The sequence below is a fragment of the Ostrea edulis genome, chromosome 1, assembly GCF_947568905.1.
Source record: "Ostrea edulis chromosome 1, xbOstEdul1.1, whole genome shotgun sequence".
Lineage (NCBI taxonomy): Eukaryota > Metazoa > Mollusca > Bivalvia > Ostreida > Ostreidae > Ostrea > Ostrea edulis.
The window spans coordinates 111,224,791-111,246,036 of NC_079164.1; the positions used below are offsets into that span (position 1 = coordinate 111,224,791).

The following is a 21,246-nucleotide window of genomic DNA, read 5'->3' on the forward strand; positions in this document are numbered from 1 at the left end:
GAATACATATACATCTTTCTTTTTTATTTTTGCATTTTTATTTATTTATCTATTTATTATTTATGTCATGGCGTTGGAAAAAACTTCAAAGTAGGGAGACAGATGTAAAGGGGTATACGTTCCAATCATCCAAAAAATGTACCGTGTGGGGGGTGGGGTAGGGGGTTTGATTCCTAAGGACCTGGCGCAAATCTTTTTGTGAAATTCTATCCAAAATCAATATGAATTCTTAGTATACAGAGTACATTAACTGCAAAGATTATATTTCAAAAAGAAAAAAAACCCAAACAGTTCACGCAGATTTATCACTTTTATCATCGAAATTTTCAGTAACTCGGGTACTCTGTCGCTTGTACATAACACGATCGGTATGAAACACCATTTAATCAGTCTATGTAATAAAAAACCCATTGATAATATGCCAAAAAATTCTTTCAACCGTGTTTACTTACCTCAGATGGGCCAACTTCTTTCCCTGGAAAACTCCATTATGATGATATCACAAATGACGTCATTTAAAACAGAGCATGCGCACTTCGAAAGTGTGTAAGCCATGCTCGCATGGAAAAAAGATGGACGAGTGCTAAATCTTTACACACCTGTTACACACATCTCATAAATCCTGTTAAGTAAACACTTCAGGATTTTGATGGTAGATGACCTATTTAATGATTTTATGCTGATTTTTATAAAAATCCAACTGAACACCACCATTTCCGTGTTCCTTTGGCCGACCCCGTGTTGATTTACACGTGTGCCTTCTTATTCACTGGTTCAATTGACAGGGCTTACAAACACACACACACACACACACACACACACACACACACACACACACACACACACACACACACACACATATATATATATATATATATATATATATATATATATATATGAAAAGTGAAGATAACGAACAATGATCAATCTCATAACTCCTATAAAGGTGAAGATAGCGAACAGTGATCAATCTCATAACTCCTATAAGTAATACAAAATAGAGAGTTGGACAAACACGGACTTCTGGACACACCAAATGTGGGATCAGGTGCCTAGGGGAAGTAAGCATCCCCTGTCAATATAATCAATTGTGTCTCAAAATATTGAATGCAAGAGAAATAACTCTGTTTTTATTAATTCCTGTATCAAGTTGGATTAGACCTCAAACAACATATAGATATCCCCACACATGCAGCTGGACACACTCTGGACTAGTGTTCACAAAAGATGACCCTATGTACTCACTAGTAAAGTCCATCCCTGTGATTGATATAGGGATAACAGACCACTATTCTGTTATATGTCAACTCCATTACACCTGACAAACAAAACTCGGCTAGCTAGGCAATTGAAGCGCATCCCTGTGGAGATATTGGCACAACGGCTAGGAGAATTACTGTCCTCCATCAAAGAGAAGAGCAATGTCGACATGTCGACGATCTGCTGCCATATTTCGATTCAAAAGCAAAATATGTTCTGGACAACATATCACCCCTTCGAACGATCACAATCAAAGGCGGCTCTCTCAAACAGAGGTGCAATGACTCAATCCATGAAGCCAGGCAACGGAGAAGACAGTTGGAGCGTAAAGCCATGAGCTCAGACCTGGAGGTGCATAGACAGATGCTTGCAGAGCAGACCCGAACTGTGGTGCATATGATCACCTCCTCTAATTCCAGCTATTATCAGGAGAAGCTCATCACCATGGACAGTAGATAGGCTTTTAGAGTTATTAGAAGTCAGGTGAATTACAATGCAGGGACTCCCTTACCACCGGCTACCAGTGACCACATCCTTGCCGACGATTGTGTGCACTTTTTCTACAGCAAATTTGAAAAGATCAGACAGGGTCTCGATGCCTCATATCTCCATGACAATACAGCTTCTCCAGACCTGGACAGACCAGTGCTTCATCTTGTTTCCTTCAAGATACAGACGCAAAAATAAGTGGCCAAGGTCATCAGAAGCTGTGCTAATAAGACCTGTTCACTGGATGCCATCCCCGCTGCGCTCTTGAAGAGCAGCATTGTTCTCTCTTTGGTGCAACAGACCATTACTGAGCTGGTGAATACATCACTTTCAACCAGGGTCTTTCCGAATAAACTGAAACGTGCACTTGTTACACCAGGTCTGAAAAAGGCTTGACTTGATATAAGAACTTTTAGCAACTATAGACCAGTCTCAAATAGCCCATTCATCAGCAAGGTCATTGAGCGTGCTGTTGCACAGCAGCTTAATAGTCATCTCACCAGGAATGGTCTACATGATGATCTGCAGTCAGCTTATAAGACCGGTACCAGCACTGAGACAGCCATCCTGTGAATAAAAGCAGACGTAGACTCAGTACTGGGTGAAAGTGACGCTATGCTCCTGGTCCTTCCTGACCTAAGTGCGGTATTTGATACCATCGATCATACCCTATTGCTGGAGAGACTACCTGAGGAAGGTGGATTAACGGACACAGCACTCCGTTGGGTACATTCTTACTTGAGTGGCCGCATCCAAGCGGTGAAGATCAACACCAGTGTGTCCTCAGATGTACCACTGTCCACCGGAATGCCCCAAGGGTTTGTTCTTGCCTCTTCTATTCCTGGTGTACCTTCTCCCACTCAGGAGAGTTATCAACTAATATGTCATAAACCCTCATGGGTTTGCAGATAAAACTCAACTTTACTGCAGTTTGAGTGTAAAAAACACTGTCATGCGGACCTATCAAGTCAACATTATGGAGGAATGCATAGGGAATGTCCGAACCTGGATGACTGTGAACAATTCAAAATAAATGATGGAAAAATTGAGATAATGGTGGTTGTTAGTTCCCACAACCAGTGCCGTGTGCAGGATATCCGTCTGAAGATTGGTGAGGCAATGTTGACACCTATGTCTACTGTTAAAAACCTCGGTGCTACCCTGGACGCCACCTTATCAATGGAAATACAAGTCAGCTGCGTGGTAAGGAATATGTTACTTCAAGATCAGGAGAATCTCCAAGGTGAAACACAATCTCACCCAGGAAGTGTGTGCGAAGATCATCAATACAACAATCATATCCCACGTTGACTATCACAATGCCCTCCTGTTTGGCATGACCGATCGTCCCATGCACCGACTACAAGTGGCTCAGAACAACGCTGCACGTTGTCTCACAAGAACATGCTACAGACAACATATTTCGCCGGTACTTCAACAACTACACTGTCTGCCTGTAAAACAACGCGTTGTGTTTAAAGACCTGACAACCATACATAATCACTTCACTCTTTCTCAGCACCAGCATCCATGAGAGATATATGTCTTGTTTATCAGTCACATAGCACCTTGAGATCACCATCCGACCAATGGAAACTGGTAGTGAAGAAATCATCAAACAAATACGGTACAAGAGCCATAAAACACTAAGTACACAGTTGTGGAATAAACTGCCATTGGAACTTCGAGAGCTTGAAGCACATGGATCATTCCGCAAGAACCTAAAAACACTCTTGTTCAAGTGTGAATATGCCCTGTGAATGTAAAATTCACTGCAATATCAAGGATTTCATGTGCAAGCTCTTGCAAACTGAATTTTGATCCAGCATAATAATGCCTGTATGCAAATTGCATCGTGTCTAGTCAAAGTCAACCACTTTGTTATTTTACTACCATGTTTTATTCAAATTCTTTCTATTGTTTTATCATTTCCTTTATTGTTCTTGCAGGTTTTCTATTGGTATATTATCATTGATAATTAGCACAAACAGTGTACAGCGCATAGAAACTATGTGTAATTTTGCGCTTTATAAATGAATAAAATAATAATAATAATGATAATAATAATCAAGTCCATTATGCGAATACAATTCCTTTATTTTCACAGACAGTTTGTAAAGAAACTACTTTATGAGTGCTATCATATCGTTATAACCGATCCCTGTTAAATTTTTATAATGCTGTTTAAAGAAAATTGCAATTTTCCAATGTTGATAAACACTGAACGATTTGGGTTGAACGGTTTTGTTTGGGGAACGAAAGCTGAATGGTTTGAATGGAGTGGTTCAGCGAGAACGGGCAATCAAATTAGAATTAGATGCTAGATCCGCTCACATACTCGCTACACAAAGATCTAACAACATCCCATAGAGGGTCATGTCAGAAGACAAATTTGCATGAAAAATTAACCAATCGCTACAAAGGTGGACGTGTCATCGGCATCCAATGAGAATCTACATGATATACTGTATTTGGTTACTTATCAAAGATGGCGAACGATGAACCGCTTTGTAGATATTTGATTTCGAGGCTTTAATACATGAACAAAAACAGATTCTTAATGTCTTCTTTGTTGAAGTATACATGAAAATATCCCCCGATGTCGCCATAGTTTAAAATCTAAAAAAAACACGTGATAAACAAGTCACGATCACGGGTGCCACCATTTTTTTCTCTTCCGTACGTAAAAAATGCATGACATTCTGGGATAATGCCCTACTGATATGAAGCGGGAAATTTAACCTCTGACGTGACCTTTTATGGGATGTTGCTATATGTTTGTGTTGCGAGTATGTGAGAGGATCTAACATATAATTTTAATTAGATTGCGAAAACGGGGCGCTTTTTATCGAGAATGAAACGCTTTGAGAAAGGGAAGCAACAGACAGTTCTCACCAGGAACGGAACACTTTGGGAACGAACGGTTTAGCCTCGATTTCAAATTCTGTATTTCAAACGCTTTCCGTACTTTTAGTTCATACATATATTACGAGAAAGAAAGTTGATTGTTTTTAATTTGTCGATAGGAGATTTTGAAACAAACAAAATATCAAATTAAAGAATATAATTTCAGAACGTATAACTCTAAAACTGATATGAATTAGACATGTTTTGGAGAAAGTTTTGGAGAATTGGAATGTATTGTTTACGTGTTAGTATTTCAAATGATGTGCTGCCGTCTTTTAAAGTAGGTATGAATTTATCTGGAAAATAAGGGTTGCTAGGGTAACGGTTTACATATATAAGTGAACAGGAAAGTTGACAAAGAGTCCACTCTATATGTCCCTGTCTCAAGTAACATTAGTTTCATTGATATCCCTCTTTAAATTTTGACAGTTGTCTTCAAAGCTTTCTTCAGAGCTTTTTAAATATGTGTTCCGAACGGGCACCATTAAGTGTTCCATCAATCACCATGATAAATCGCCATTGAAAATTGTGGGCATTCCCCTATCAAGTTAAAACGGAAAATATATCAATTTTGAAAACAATTTTAAAATAATTTATTATTACGTTACATCAATTACATAAACATGGAAGGTGAAGATAACGAAGAGGGATCAATCAAATAACGCCTATAAGCAATGCAATATAAAAAGGTGGGCAGACACAGACTCCTGGACATACCAGAGGTGGGACCAGGTGCCTTGGAAGAGTAAGCATCCCCTGGTCACCGGTCACACCCGCCGTGAGCCCCATGTGTTGATCAGGTAAACTTAGTTAACATGTATTGGCCTATTCATTTTGGATATCTTCATTCTGTATATAAATGAATGTTGAAGATAACAAACAGTAATCAATGTCATAACTTCCAATAGAGAGTTGGGTAAACTCAGACCACTGGATATACCAGTGGCGGGACCAGGTGCCTAGAAGTGGACAATATCCGTTGTCTACTAGTCACACCCGCCGTGAGGCCTACATGATGTAAAAACTTATACGGTACCAATTTTGATGCACCAGATGCACATTTCGACAAATAATGTCTCTTCAGTTTAGCGCAGTTTGGCAGTTTAGCGCGTTATAAACACTGTATTTGTAAATTTAATTGTTCTTTTAAAATACTTCTGCATTAAGTAATCAAAACAAATAATAAAATTAGGACCTGAAATGACCTATTGCGATCGTTTCTTTTTAAACAAGAATGTTCTTTTCTATTAATTACATTAAATATCGTTGACTTTGCCGATGTGGAATTAAGGCATATTATTATGATATTATAACTATATTTATATATACCTTCATTCCATTTTAGAATATGCATAACTGTAATTAAATTAAACTGTTAGTTCGGCAAGGAATATTGTCAAATCAAGAGCTATGGTCTTTTATCACTTCGACAAGCGTCATGTTGACCTAGAATGGCGGACTGACGCGCGAGCAGTTTTAGGGAACAAATGCTTTGATGGCACGAACGGTTTTCGATGAGAACGGAACGTTTTGGACTGGGAATGAAACATGATAATGATAATAATGATATAATAATAATACTTTATTCCAATAAGTCGACCTGAATGCTTCACACACTATTCTTTCCCAGGTCCTTTTACCACTCGGATCACCTCAATCGATTCCATCTAACCTCAAATGTGTGGTGTTTTCCGCCACAGTGCGCATGCAGTAACGTATAACAAATATCGCTGATCAAGTAAAACTACTGACAACTCCCGCGAAATAAAGTTCATTTTAGCATACAACACTCTTAATGCTTGTAATTACACTGCATTTCTCTTTGAGAATTTTTTCTGTCGAAATTGAGCGAAGGTTTGTAACGAAAATTCGTAGAATTTATTTTAAACAAAAAACATATTTTGATCACTACTTTCTGAAAGGAGGGTAAATATACGTTCACATTTCAAATGTAAGGTTTATCTACATATCAATTATCATCACACATCGGAGGTTAGTTGAAGGATACCAGCATCTGCCGAAGTTTGTCGAATGGGCCTTCCCATCGATACATACAATTATGTACACGAATAATAACTTAAAGCAAAGTCTTAAAAACACGAACAAGTCAATATCACTTAATATGATTGAATATCAGTAATAAATGATAACAAAATCTATCATCATACCTCAGCATGAAAATTCTATGCAACGTCTAATCTATTTAGTATAGATATTCACGCGTCAGGGATGATAAAACTTCGTATTTCCCTCTCAAACATTACATTACCCCATTATATTTCACCCGTTCTGCAGCTTCGTGCATTATTCTTTATTTTTTGTGAAGGTAGACGTAGTTTATTGTGAGTCACAATAAGTCCGAGTCCATGTACATTTATTGTTCATAAGACACAACATATACGGGTCTCAGATATACAGTTTTGAAATCGTCTGCTTTTAATTGATGTAAAAACAAGCGTTTGGATCAGCATTCAAGGGTAATGGAAATACAAGAAATGGTTATCATATCACTGAACTTCGTTGTTTGTACCTTCTAATTAATACATTGACTGCGCTGTGTTACCACTAAGGCAATCTCAGCTACATACGATATATATATGGCGGACTGCAAAATGTAGTCTTGCTTTGTTGTGGTATAATAAACAATCTATTGCATGAATGTTCTGGAGATTCTATGATTGTTATAACTATCTGGTTCGTCAATATAACCTACCTGACGTGTTTCATATATATTGTTAGGCCGTTCTTGGCACACTGATTTTGACTACGGATAACTCTGTTTACCTGATCAGTGTATAGGGCTCACGGCGGGTGTGACCGGTCGACAGGGGATGCTTACTCCTCCTAGGCACCTGATCCCCCCTCTGGTGTATCCAGGTATCCGTGTTTGCTCAACTCTCTATTTTGTATCGGTTATAGAAGTTACGCAATTGATCACTGTTCGTTATCGTCACCTTTCATGGATGTTCTGGAGATATGACGATTTATTCACCCAAGAGAAATCATTTTCCCCTCGGGCGATAATATTGTTCTTGGTTGAGTAAATCTTCATATCTCCCTTACTATGAATAACTGTATGATATTCCAGATTGTGAATAACAGACAAATTCATATAATGTATATACAAGAAGAAAAAAGCATACTTAAATAGTGGTACGGCAGCTTGTAATGTATTTCTCTACATTATTCTTAAAAAAATATGTTAAGAATGAGTGAGCCTTATGTGTTGTAGTTTGTGCAACAGGTTTACACCCGAGTATTGTAAAGAAGTTTTAGAATGCTAGTATCAATAAGGTGAGTGACCGGTGCACATTATGCATGTATCTATACGAAATATCCAAGAGGTATGGACCGATAATGTCAACATGTAAGAGAATTTTTAACATAGTGAGAACTTCACTTTCATCAATTTGTTGAATTCCAAAATGAGTACCATCATAAAGTTTTGATGTAGCAAATTGCTGTCGAATATTTAGGCTATACAGATGTTTTGCCAAATTTTCTAAAAGCTTACTTGACACATTCATGGGATGTTTTCGCCTCCTAAGCAGCTGATCCCACCTCTGGTATATCCATGGGTCAGTGTTTTCCCACCTCTCTATTTTGTACTGATTATAGGAGTTGTGAGATTGATCACTGTTCGTTATATTTACCTTTGATCCACAAAATGAGACTTAAAAATATTCACTATATCGTGCTAGATATCTACTATTGCCGGGTTAGAAAACAAGTTTGAAAGAGTTATGATGAGAACTGGTTTAAGTATTTCTGCATTTCTTTGGGACTAGAACATTCTTCAATTGCAGTATATGATCATTTTGCGTTGTCTATAAGTATGTTTACCTTGTTTCGATATAGTTTATAATTTTCCATATCTCTTTTGTCTGGTAAGAGTCACATACATGTAAGTGTCTAGCATCAATTTCTTGTGTTTGCCATTTTGGTTGAAGTTTGCTCTTTAATCGCTTAGTTTTACGATTTGGATGTTTGTCAAATAATATATTGAATAATTCATAGGATTCAGTTAAAATGTCATTTGAGTTATGTATTTGAAGGAGGTTGTTCAATTATGAATGTTGTCAGTCTTGTGGAAAGTTACTTTCATTATTTTTTTCTAATGCCCCGATATTGCAATTGAATTTCGATATGATTTTTTTGGCTGCATGCTGTCAGTTTTTCTTGAGGCACAGATACGGTAATGGTCATATATAGCACTAAAGGATATGTTATTTTCACACACATTTTCTGTTTTATTAGCACAAAGGTGATCAATAAGGGTACTTGAAGTGCTATTTACTCTTGTTAGGGTTGTTATTGTTTGTTAAAACCAGACTCTTCTAAAACCTATATCCAAATTAGGTTTTTTTTTAGGAAGTCCACATTAAAATCATTTCTACGCTTATCGCTTGTATTATTAGAAATAAAAACCACAATTTCACCACCTGCCCTTAAAGAGCGACAAATGCTTTCAAAATCAAAACACTGAATATACAACGCAGAATTGCTTATTTGTTCATTCCAAAAGGTTTGAAAAAGTCCTAGAATATTAAGAATTGTTTGTTTTGGAGACGCGTTTTGCTTTCCTCAAGTTTAGACAGAACATGACATATATTTCATTTCCCAAATATTGGACCCTTTTTAATTAGTCCACAACCGTTATTGTGTGAAATCAAAAGTAGATACAGTAGGATTATTGCTATTTACAGAATTAAAAACCTCCTTGGTATAGATATTCTTATTTGCCTTAAGATATTTAGACGTAATTGCCTGAGTAGTTCAATCCCATAAATTTTGTACAATTGCCCAAAAATCATCATAATGGTGACATGAACAATCAGGCTTATTGCAATATGAACATATGTCATTAATAATTGAATAGGCATTGCTGTTTGACAAGAATGATAGAGAATTGTTGTCGGCTACACATTCGTTGCGGGTTTTCTAAAAGCCATGATGGCAGAGTTTGTTTTTGTGCCCGAACTCCCCACACGTCCAGCAGCCAAGTTATCCCCAGTGCCTACAACCGCGAAATGTGTTTACTTTCTCCACAGAACCCCCCCCCCCAGAAAGTTGAATGAATTGAAAGGTGGGAATCCGACATCTTCCCACTTCAATTAACGCGTTCACCAACAGATTTAAGGATATCTTCGCAACTTTGAAATAATTTGAGTAGCGCCGCGGTGCCTCTGTCCGATATGTATCCCATATTTCCAAGCACAATTCCTGGTGAGGGTTTCCTTTGCTAAATATGTTTGTAGGAATCTTTGTACCACTATACATTTCACTTATTTGATTTCATTTACCGCACTTGTGTCTGTATCATGCCTCGCTGGAACTTCAGAAATATACACACTAACATTTGGATTCCTGGTTTGGAGATCCAGTAATTGTTTCTACAAAGTCATGCTTAATTGCCTCTGGGTATCGTTGTCTCGTTCGTCAATACAACCTATCATTGGGTCAAATGCTGTCTGACATGTTTCATACCGATTGTTAGGCCGTTCTTGACACACTGATTTTGACTAGGGTTTGCTCCATTTACCTGATCAGGATAAAGGGCTCACGGCGGATGCGACCGGTCGATAGAGGGTGCTTACTCCTCCTAGGCACCTGATCCCGTCTCTGGTGTGTCCAGGGGTCCGTATTTGCCCAAATATCTGTTTTAAATTTGCTTGTAGGAGTTATGAGATTGATCACTGTTTGTTATTTTCATCTTTCATATGCTAAACGCTAGAAGATATTTAATTATGTTCAGAATTAACTTGTTAATTGAGAAAAAAATCCGCTTTAAATGAACGTTTACTGGTATAACCGCCGTGGTGGTCTAGAGCACAGGCAATTATATCACTTGGCGTCTGCGCTATGACTTATCACAGCCGTTTTGACAGTGCCGATAACTACCCAAAATAACATCAATAATATAAATCGTCAAACGTCTGTGTTAAATAAAATAATAAGACATTTTTCTCTTTATAATGACTTGTTATTACCATTATGTATGCACTGCTATTGATGAAAAATAGCATTTGATTCTTTAAATCGTTAAGGTCTTTTAATCTTGTATGGGTAATATAGATGCTTCGGTAAAAATGGCTGTGATAAGTCAAAATGCAGACTTTCTTATACATTTTCAGTCACTTGGGGCTATTAACAACTACCGTTTATCAATTCGGGTAAGAAATTCAACTTCGAAATAATATTTAATGCCGCACATGCAATGCAATAGTTTGTTACAATGCTCAATCATTCTGTGTAGTCATATAGTGACACGGCCCAACTAAAAGTCGACCAAAATATAATAGGCGTTTTTCCTAATTTATTTCGGCATATCTTGAGAAGTATACTAAATTTTGGGATGAACTTTGGAGGCAATGTAGATTGATTAAGTATAAAATATTAGAACACAAAGTATAATATTATATCATTTGGTTTATTGTTTTTACATCGCTGAACTTTGTTACCCTACATGTATATTTAGAGCTATATACCTTTATTCTTTATTGATAGTAAATTTGACCCAAGCGATATAATTACCTGTGGTTTAGAAGTAGAGTGTTCGCCATGAATGCGAAAGGTTGGTGTTTGAATCCCGGCCGCAACAGATCTAAGTCGTTTAAACAGGTATTGACAGTTTCATCGTCAAACGCTCGGCATCAGGCTTGAATATCAAGGGTCCACGGAGATGACCTTAAAAACGGATGTCCCGTGTCACAGTAGGTGTCACATGCTAAAGAACCCCCACTGCTCAATGGCCGTAAGCGCCGAGCATAAACCTAAATTTGAAGCCCTTCACCGTTCTTGGTGACGTCTCCATATGAGTGAAAAAATCTCGAGAGGGACATTAAACAAGATACAATCAATCCATTTACTTGTATATTTTAGCCTATGTAAACAAAACAAGCATTGTTTGTATAACAAAGATATGTGAGCTATGTATCTCTCTTGTATCTCGACAACTAAATTTTTGCTGACTATTGGAAATATCTTAGTTAAGCATTCTAAACATTAGAAATAGAAAAATAAAATTTGAAAACTTCCCGCTCAAGACGTGTCCATGTCCCTATAAAAATAGAATTTAAAGTGTATCGAAAGTGTGAAATTAAAACTCCCTGTGTGAGCATATCAAATGGGATAGTTTTGTAGCCTATATGCCTCTTAATAATAGAACCCTGTTGCTGCCAAAATTTTCAACTGAATAGGGTTCAGTAATAGATGTGTAATATGTATGCACCAATGAGATCAGTACTGGATCAGAAAATACTTAGTTATAGCATCCAGCTCAGGTGTGCTCGAAAGCTAAGGAGGTAACTTCCTTGAGTGCAATGTTTTCACACTAACTTTGTCACTAATGCTTCCTATGCTATTACTTACAGGGCCACCATTGAAACCCACTAATCTAACATTGGTATGTGACACTTTGTCAGTAAAGTTATCATGGATTTCCAACTTTAATGGTGGAGACAGTCAGACATTTAAGATTTCCTATTCCACTGTTGGGGATTCTACCTATAAAGATCTAAAGACCATCAGTGACAAAGGTTATGGCAGACTTCACAGTTACACTCCCAGTATTGAGTTACAGGGGACAGTATGGTTTACTGTGACTGCCTCCAACATGTTTGGGAATTCTACATCAGATTATGTCCATTGCATTCTTAAAGGTAAATATTATATTCAACAGTCACCCCTGGGATATTTCAAAGGGAATTTCTGAAAGCCACTCACTATCAGAGATGCAACACAGCGTAGTTTCCGTCATTTAGCATCGATTAGTCCTTTCTTTGAAAAATGTGTACTGGTAATTAGAAAACAATTTTAGAAATGGTTATTTCATCATTTATGACTATCATAACAAACGTTTCACATATGCATTTAGACCTATATATGCATGTTTCTAATAACCGTATATATGAGGTTTCTTTACCGTGCCAATACCTACAGGACACCTTACGTTTGTAGAGAATCATACTCGGGCACACGATTGCGAACCAAACACCTTGTCGATCGGACTACTGCGACCGGTCTATGAAAAAAATGAATATCTATTATTGCAAATAAATTAGCTTTGTACTAGGTATTCATTGTCGGTCTCCATCCTTCTATTAGTTTGAATTTGATGCAACTCGGTTAAATTGTTTTCTTTTTTCGACAATGGTTGAAAACAGGAAATTATCCACGGTATTCTTACGAAATTGTTACTTTAAACAAGGTATCAAATATTAATTACATGTAAAATAGATATTCATTTTGACAGTTTATAGAAAATACTAAATGTACAGTGCACGTAAATTGATTATAACACATTTAATTTTTCATCATTAGAGTACCAGTACTTAAAGGGAAAAATCAAACAGGAAACTGGAAAAACATTTGAACACTGATATGATATTTCACGGGATGAACACACGCACACTCAAAGAAAATTGAAATGAAGCTGGTGACATAGAGATAATTATTCATGAATCTTTCAGCTTAAAAACACATACCGACCATAACAAAATCTGAACTTGACATGGTAAAGCAATGTCCAAATTTCAAATAAATATATCTTAAGTATCATCAAAAAGGTCAGGAAAACGTATTTGCCGGAATGACAGACAGATGGACGGATGAACGAAGTGCAAACTTAAAGTCCCTCTAGGCTCCGACGGTAGTGGACTTAAAATCGAAAGCTAAGAAAATGTCATTACATTTTTATTTAGAAATTTCTTTGCACTGATTTGACGAATATAAATATTTTTCATAAAGTAATGTCATTATGATGGAATGCTCTAAATTTTCTTGTTGAATTACATATTTCACTGTAGATCACTTCGTTGATCCTCGAACACAATGTATCTTACTATTCCACAGCCCAAATCAGAATAATATATGCACTTTTCAAAAAACCATCTGCTTGGTCATACAGGGAATCAAATGTATGCCACCGCTGAAGCGGATAATTATATATTTTGTTAATGTAGTAGTGTATGTTTTGTGTATGATATGGATATATTTTCTGCTTTATGATTTAAGAAATGAAACTTATAATTCGTTGTTTCATGCATGTATCAAACGAAACATTGGATGGAAAACTTCATCAATGCACGTAGCGCATTGATGAAAAAGTTGTCCGTCCAATTTTGCGTTTGATACATGCATCAAACAAAGAATTATAAGTTTCATCTCTTATCATTTAATTATGTTTTCAAGATAGAAAAACAAATAATTTCTCCGGTCAAAAAGCTTGAATTAACGTTTTTGAAATGGTGCGTAGGAATACATATATGTACGAATGAAAACAACAACAACATGGCATGGCTGTGTGTTCAGGTCAGGTACAGTTACTATGCAGATTTATATGGATTATACGCCAAATTAAAGGTGCAATGGTTAAAAGCTGAATTAAATATATAGGAAGAAAACAAATGGTGACTGGATTTATGCTGCATTGTGTTTGAGGAGACGTTGAACACCGGTTGTGTCGTCGGAACGGTGGAATGCAGCACGGCTCCATTTCAATATCGAGTAAAAAATTCAACACCTCTTCATCTAAAACTCACTTGTTGACTGCATTCGATATATCGCAGTTCAATTTCATTAATATTTACCAGATCAGACGTCTTTTTCTACCAGAAAGTGGATCTACGTCATCAAGTTGACTATTCTGCCACGTCATTGCCTTTGTATGTTGTTTCATTAAATTAATTTGTATTTTATTCATATCTTTATTTGTGCTTATTTTTGATAGCAATGAAAAACAAACATCAAACGAATGCATTTCGTTATATATAATGCTTGTGTGGAAAATCCCGTTCTATAGATAGCGCTAAAATTAGAAAGGGGAAGACGCATTCCAGAGAAAAGTATTCCGGCGTGCTTAGTGCAGATGAACTCCAAAGGAAATTTTGACACAGAAATCAAACGCATTTTTCAACCAATCAGCGTCGTTCTTAAGTCATCTCTTTAAAAGTTATTAAATGATATATAAATGTAAATTAAAGTTAAAATTCAAGTTCTGTCATCTTAAAAATGAAAAGAACGACCAGTAACCATTTTCACAAATCTCATAAAAAGTATAAAACCAATAGCACGGCAAACACGGACTCATGGACACATTAGAGGCGGGTTTAGATGCCTTGGAGGAGAACGTATCATCCGCCAATAGACTATACCCGCCATGGACTCTCCATCTTGATCAGGTACACAGAATAATCTAAGTGTTTCAAAAGGCGTACGTGAGAGTATTTTCTGTGCTTGATCAAATTCTAAACCAAGATTATTTAAAGTCAGCAATTTTACAAATTTTATGGTTACTGTTGTAATAGTCCTGGTAACTCCGCTTACTTAATCAATACAAAAGCTTACGGCGTATGTGAACGGTCAGCAAGGTATGCTTACTCCTCCAAGGCATTTGATCCAACCTGTAATTTTTACAAGAATCCGCCTTTACCGTGTTCTCAATTTTGTATTTTTAAAGGATTTATGAGATTGATTACTGTTCGTTATCTTCGCCCATTTTATACATTAAGGGAACTATTCAAGTAGGAAATATGTATACCATTTCCCCAAATGCTTGTTTGAGAGAAAGGTCAGTATACATGTACCCGATAGACACGGAAGACTTTTTGTTGATTTTATTTGTCATTGTATTTAGTAGGAATACAAGAGGAGGTCAGCCGTCAGACGGAGACGATTGTCGGCAGTGTTGTCGGCAGTGTGGCGTTCATCATCGCTGTTTTAGTCCTTGTGATCTTCCTTCGAAGGCGTTATAAATGCACCTGCAGAATAAGTAATGTATCAATCTTTCCTAAGAATTTATATATGTTTTGAATAGCATATCTATACACATTTCAACAACGAATCTTTTAACGTAATTCAACACTTTTCTTAATACAAAATTTCATAGATATTATTATAAATTTTATTCGCCTGTCCTCTGTCCGTCCCACATCTGATTTGTGTTTAGCTCATTTTCAAATATACTAGCGGAAAAAAGAAACTGTGCATTGTAAAATTTCGTACAATTTTTCTATATTTATTGTTTATGTTTATAAAATCTAAACAATCGATAAAGGTGATGTTTTTTTAACAATATCGGATAGTACCCGACTCAGATGCACGGACGTTTTCATGGTTAGTGAACACGTTGTTTATTGAAGTGTTCGTACGCACGATTTTTTCTGGCTAATACTGTTTGGAGTAAGAAGTGTAAAAGGTTTGTTTGGATACTATTCGTTACGGAAAGCACTTTAGTTTTGACAAAATTTACCCTTCTGTCATGCCACGACTCGGCAAAAACCAACGTAATCGTGCTGTTGAGATGCTTCAAGCTGGAATGGCACAAAATATCGTAGCAAGAAACTTTGGAGTTCATCGGAACACCACCCAGTCATTATGGAGACGTTTCCAACAATATGGTAACACTCGGGATCGACCACGTTCTGGGCGTATTCGTGTGACGTGGCGTCGACAGGACAGCCATATTATACTTATGCATCCGAGAAATCGTTTCCAGACAGCACGTTTGACTGCTCATAGCATTCCTGGACTTCGACCAATCAATCCAAGAACTGTCCGTAATCGTCTACGCGAGCACAACATCAGACCAAGACGTCCAGCGGTGCGCCCAATACTGCTTCAACGTCATCGTATCGTCATCGTATCGCTAGACTAGCGTGGTGCAGACGACGTCTGCGATTCAGAATACAGGACTTGGACAATATTCTGTTCACTGATGAATCCAGATTTCATTTGGATAGCAGTGACGGCCGTTGTAGAGTGTATCGTCACGTTTGGGAGCGGTGTCAGGATGCTTGTGTTGTGCAACGTCCACAATTCGGTGGAGGTAACACTATGGTGTGGGGTGGAATAACAGCACGTGGAAAGACCCCTCTACAAATTGTCAATGGAAATCTCACCGGCGTACGCTATCGAGACGAAATTATTCAGCGAAATGTGATACCATTCATACAGAGACAGCAAAATCACATCACTCTGCAGCAAGACAATGCAAGGCCACATGTTGCACGTGCAGTCAGGGACTTTTTTGTTCAACAGAATGTCGATGTCTTACCTTGGCCAGCTGTTTCCCCTGATATATCGCCGATTGAGCACGTCTGGGATGAAATGGAACGACGTCTATCCTGTTTACCAAATCGGTCAGTGACATTTGCTGATTTAGGCCAGGCTTTAACCATATCTGAACACTTTAGTGGCATCAATGAGGCGCCGTTGTCAAGGATGCGTGAATGCAAATGGTGGTCACACGCGTTATTAACTTTGTTAATTCAAGTTCGAATACAAGTGTCTTTCGAGTGTGCTGAAATTGACGTTATTCAACGTAAACAGTAATGGAATATGAAATGTTGTAACGAATACATTTGTTAACAGTATTACAAAAAATAAAAAAAAATCATTCTTATTTATCATTATTTTCTTCATATATTAAATAATGCACAGTTTATTTTTTCCGCTAGTATATATTCGGTATATCTGATAGTTAAACTTCATGGACAAATATTTTTTTTAAAAAGGAACCGACCCTTGATCGATTATTCATCTTGACACTCCTATTCCCACCTCCAGTTTTTTCATCGATTTCAAATTTCTTGGTTATTGACTACAACACGATTAGGAATGTATATATTTGCATTAGGAGCAACTTTGAATGACGAGTTGCCTTTATGCTGGTGATACTAGGTATGATTTCCATATTCTGTTTGGTGACTTGTAAAGAACAGTAAGATTTGCCAATCAGAATTCTATGAAAGAATTCCGTTATATGATATTATTTATTATACTATTTACTTGTTTCAACATCATGAACTTCATACGTCTACCGTTAATCTATATCTCTTAGTTCAAATAACAAATTCCTTGAAATCATTATATAATTCATATCTGTTTTTGTATTTTCACACTGTACATTATGTATAGTGGATATTGCTAAATAACAATCAAAATCCCGAATATGTCTCTCCAAAGTTAATATTAAGGTACACACCATCAAATGCCCATCCGAGGTCATTGCGTGATAAATCGGACCAACCTGTTGTGCACGGCTTCCACTCAACGACTGGTGGTGAACATCTGCCCTAATATTCGATCAAAAATCGTTATATTACTTTTTTTCAAATTTAAGAATGAAAATTCGAATTTCACAAGCGCACATTCGTCAAAATTCACGTTTCTGTTTGCGTCCATTATTTGCAAACATAACTGACATTAAGGTACTACCAAACAGTATTCGATTTTGGAAACACCTGTGGCCTCGCTTTTCACGTTTACAACAGTTCAGCACATCAGAATCGGGCTGTATCGTTAACTCACGTGTGTAACAAGAGTTCATTTCAAAACAACAACGGTGCTAGCTATGGCATCACAGTCAATCACACTACGTTACAAATATATGGTGAAGTATGAAGCGCGAGCTTCGGGGTGGCTACAACAACGCTACCATTCAGAGTCTCTCTAATGCGGCATAAAAATCAAATAATCGATGCAATTGGCTCATTTGGGCTGACCAAAGCACCAGTTACCCGTTGTTTGTGTGTAGCACCAATTAACGGGAAACCAATTTAACATTTACGCGGCGTTTGAGGCAAGCGTTAGTAGCAACAGGTAATACAAATGACACTAGTCTCGTACAAAATTTATAGCGCGAAATTCTACGTAAATAGCTCAGCATTTTCGTCGCAAACCATGCATAGTGTCTCCGTTCACACTATGTCATAGCCGTGGCTGTATGATTAAGAAAACCCTCGACTTTCAACTACTTAAGTTCATATGCAAACTAATCGGAATGTTTCGAGGGATAGAAGGAAGCGGAATAATCCGAGGATTGCCTATCGGGAAAACTGACAAAGTACGCATAGCCTCTGTTATTAAGGCAAATTTCGTTTAACATATAACTATATGACATATAACTATATACTTGACTTGCCTCTAAGAGTGATCTGTCATCGTTTTGTCTGATATTATTTGTAAACAAACGCCACGAGTTTAACCTGTGGGTGCAGCCAATAAAATATATTATTGGCCAATAATTGATTGTGTTAATTCATCAAAATCGAGGTTTTCAATTATCAAACAGCCACTATATCAGGTAGGGTAGTTACTTCCAGATTTAGTAAGCGTGGCCAGCAATCCATGATGGTCTCAGTGTAATTAAGTCCGGGTATTCTCTATGCAATATATAAGTAACATATCACAACATCACTGTGACGCGGACAACTTTCCTCTGTTATGGTCTCAGCAGTAAAACTGATGCAAGGGAATTTCTTTTACATAAGAATAAGATCATTCCATCTGAAGTCGGGATTTTAAAGCATACAAATAACTTAAAGCTCTGTACTGTTATTTACCGTTATCAACATTTTGCGAGTGGGCAATTTATGTTGTAGGATCGCTGTACCCCCATGACTGGGCATTCATGAATTATTCACATATCTTGTACATGCTCTATGGCTACGATACACAATCCTTTTCTTTTTTTATTTTGTAGAAATGGAGATAGAGCGCATGTAAGTTTCGCTAACATCACCTATTGCAATCATTTCTGCATACTTGTAGGGTGAAATGAACAGTTTTGAATTTATGTCTAGTCTCGAATGCAGTATTAAGTAACAAAGAAACATAGATCATTACAGAGGTTTTCAAAATAATATTTTGAATGTTTCTTTTTTCGAAAGCTATATTTAATTTGCTCCTGAGTATCGTATGTTACAGTCCTCTAAGTCTCCATTTAGCACACAACACTTTCCATTAAATGTATGAAAAGGTGAATATAACAAACAGTGATTAATTTCCTATAATCAATACAAAATTACGAGTTTGGCAGACACGGACCCTGGATATACTCGTAGGAGAGGCGACATCAGGTACCTAGAAGGCGTAAGCATACCCTGTCTACCAGTCTCACCCGCTTTGAGCCATATACCTTTACCAGGTAAACGGAGTAGTCTGTATCTAAAACAAATGTGTCCAGAACGACCTAGCAATTGGTATTCAACACATCATACATCGTCGGAAACCCACGGTCGGTCTCACTTCTTTTACCTCCCGTTGGAGACAACGCCGACATTTTTGCATAACTCATTAAAATGCATGACCGTATGTGATCTATCGAGGACCAATTGGAATCGCCGTAAGTATACCCGGAACACTACGGGTCAGCAGAAATGGCACCGCCAACGGGTTTCCGACGATGTACGTCATACAGCATTTAACCTAATGTCAGGCTGTTATATCGACCATATAATTCTCGAAATGCTGTATATGACCATATTTCCTTCAAATGAGTAGTGTGTTATATCGTAACTGTAATCCATGTGTGGAAAGGTGGATGCAAAAACGACCACGAAACTTCTTCGAGTTTACTGCTAAGATATAACACGTATTCCACAGGTCTGGTCACCAATGACTATAAACGCTTGTACTTTTTAGAATATTACCATGATAAATAAAGCATATGTCTTGTTACATACTAGAAATTAATATTTTGTGTGATGTTATTAACCTAACATCAAGTAGATCAAAACAATAGGTTCATGGCGAGTATGTGTTGTCAACATTGGGGCTAACTTCCCCTATGTACCCTATATCACCTCTGCTGTTTCCATGAGTTTGTGATTGCCCAACTCTCGATCTATATATGTTTTAAAGAATTAAGAAAATGATTGCTGTGCGTTATTTTCACGTTTATCATTCTTTGTAAGCTTTGTCTTAAAACAACCATGTAGAAAAATGCACAGCTATCAATAACATTTTTAAAACTTAAATGTTCGGGGGATCAAGGGGTCATGCGCGATATTCACATATGGCTGGTACATTTGGTTAAGTGGGTCAGGAATTTAACACCAAGCATAGGTTAAAGTATGTACTCTGATTAGAGTGATTCCCCGTGTAGTTTTTGTGTATTTATCAGTCGCAGTATTATGGAAATTCAGATGACAGATTCCATATCAAATCTCTTATTTCAAATGTCGGATGAAACATCTCAGCATCCGTGCGGTAGTCTAGTATTATTGCAATGTCATCGCACCGGAAGGGCTTGATTTCGATTCTGCATTCCTGTAAATGCGTGAAACTTTATCGTTCAACATGAAATGTGAAGATAGTGAACAGTGATAAATCTCACAACTCCTATAATCAATACAAAATAGGGAGTTGGGCAAACAAGGTCCCTGGATATACCAGAGGTGGAATCGGGTGCCCAGGAGGAGTAAGCAGTCCCTGTCGACTGGTCATAACATATTTCGTGATTATTCATTCGTCAAGTACGTGGTATTAGAGATTTGGGGATAACTTAGCTGTCCATATGATTGATTGGTTGGGGTTTTACGCCGTTTTGGCAATAGTTCAGCCATTTGACGGCGGCACTGTCCATATGCATACTTATACTTAAACTATTGTTTGTAATGTACTGTCATGCTACGATGATAGCCAATCCCCACTTAAAGTGACGTTAACATGCTAATTCAGCCAATTGTATTATAGAGATGAAAATGTAAAAGCAGCTGAACTGTCTCAAGATGGATCTCAAATATCTTTGGCAGGTAAGTAATTGCATCCAGCTTAAGAATATTGATAACTTCTACATACGGAACT

At 37.3% G+C, this 21,246-nt stretch overlaps 1 protein-coding gene across 1 annotated transcript in view; it reads left to right on the top strand.

Moving 5' to 3' along the window:
• Positions 1-21,246, top strand: part of LOC130051329 (hemicentin-1-like) — a 485,422-nt gene that overhangs the window by 435,994 nt on the left and 28,182 nt on the right. The window lies entirely within an intron of this gene.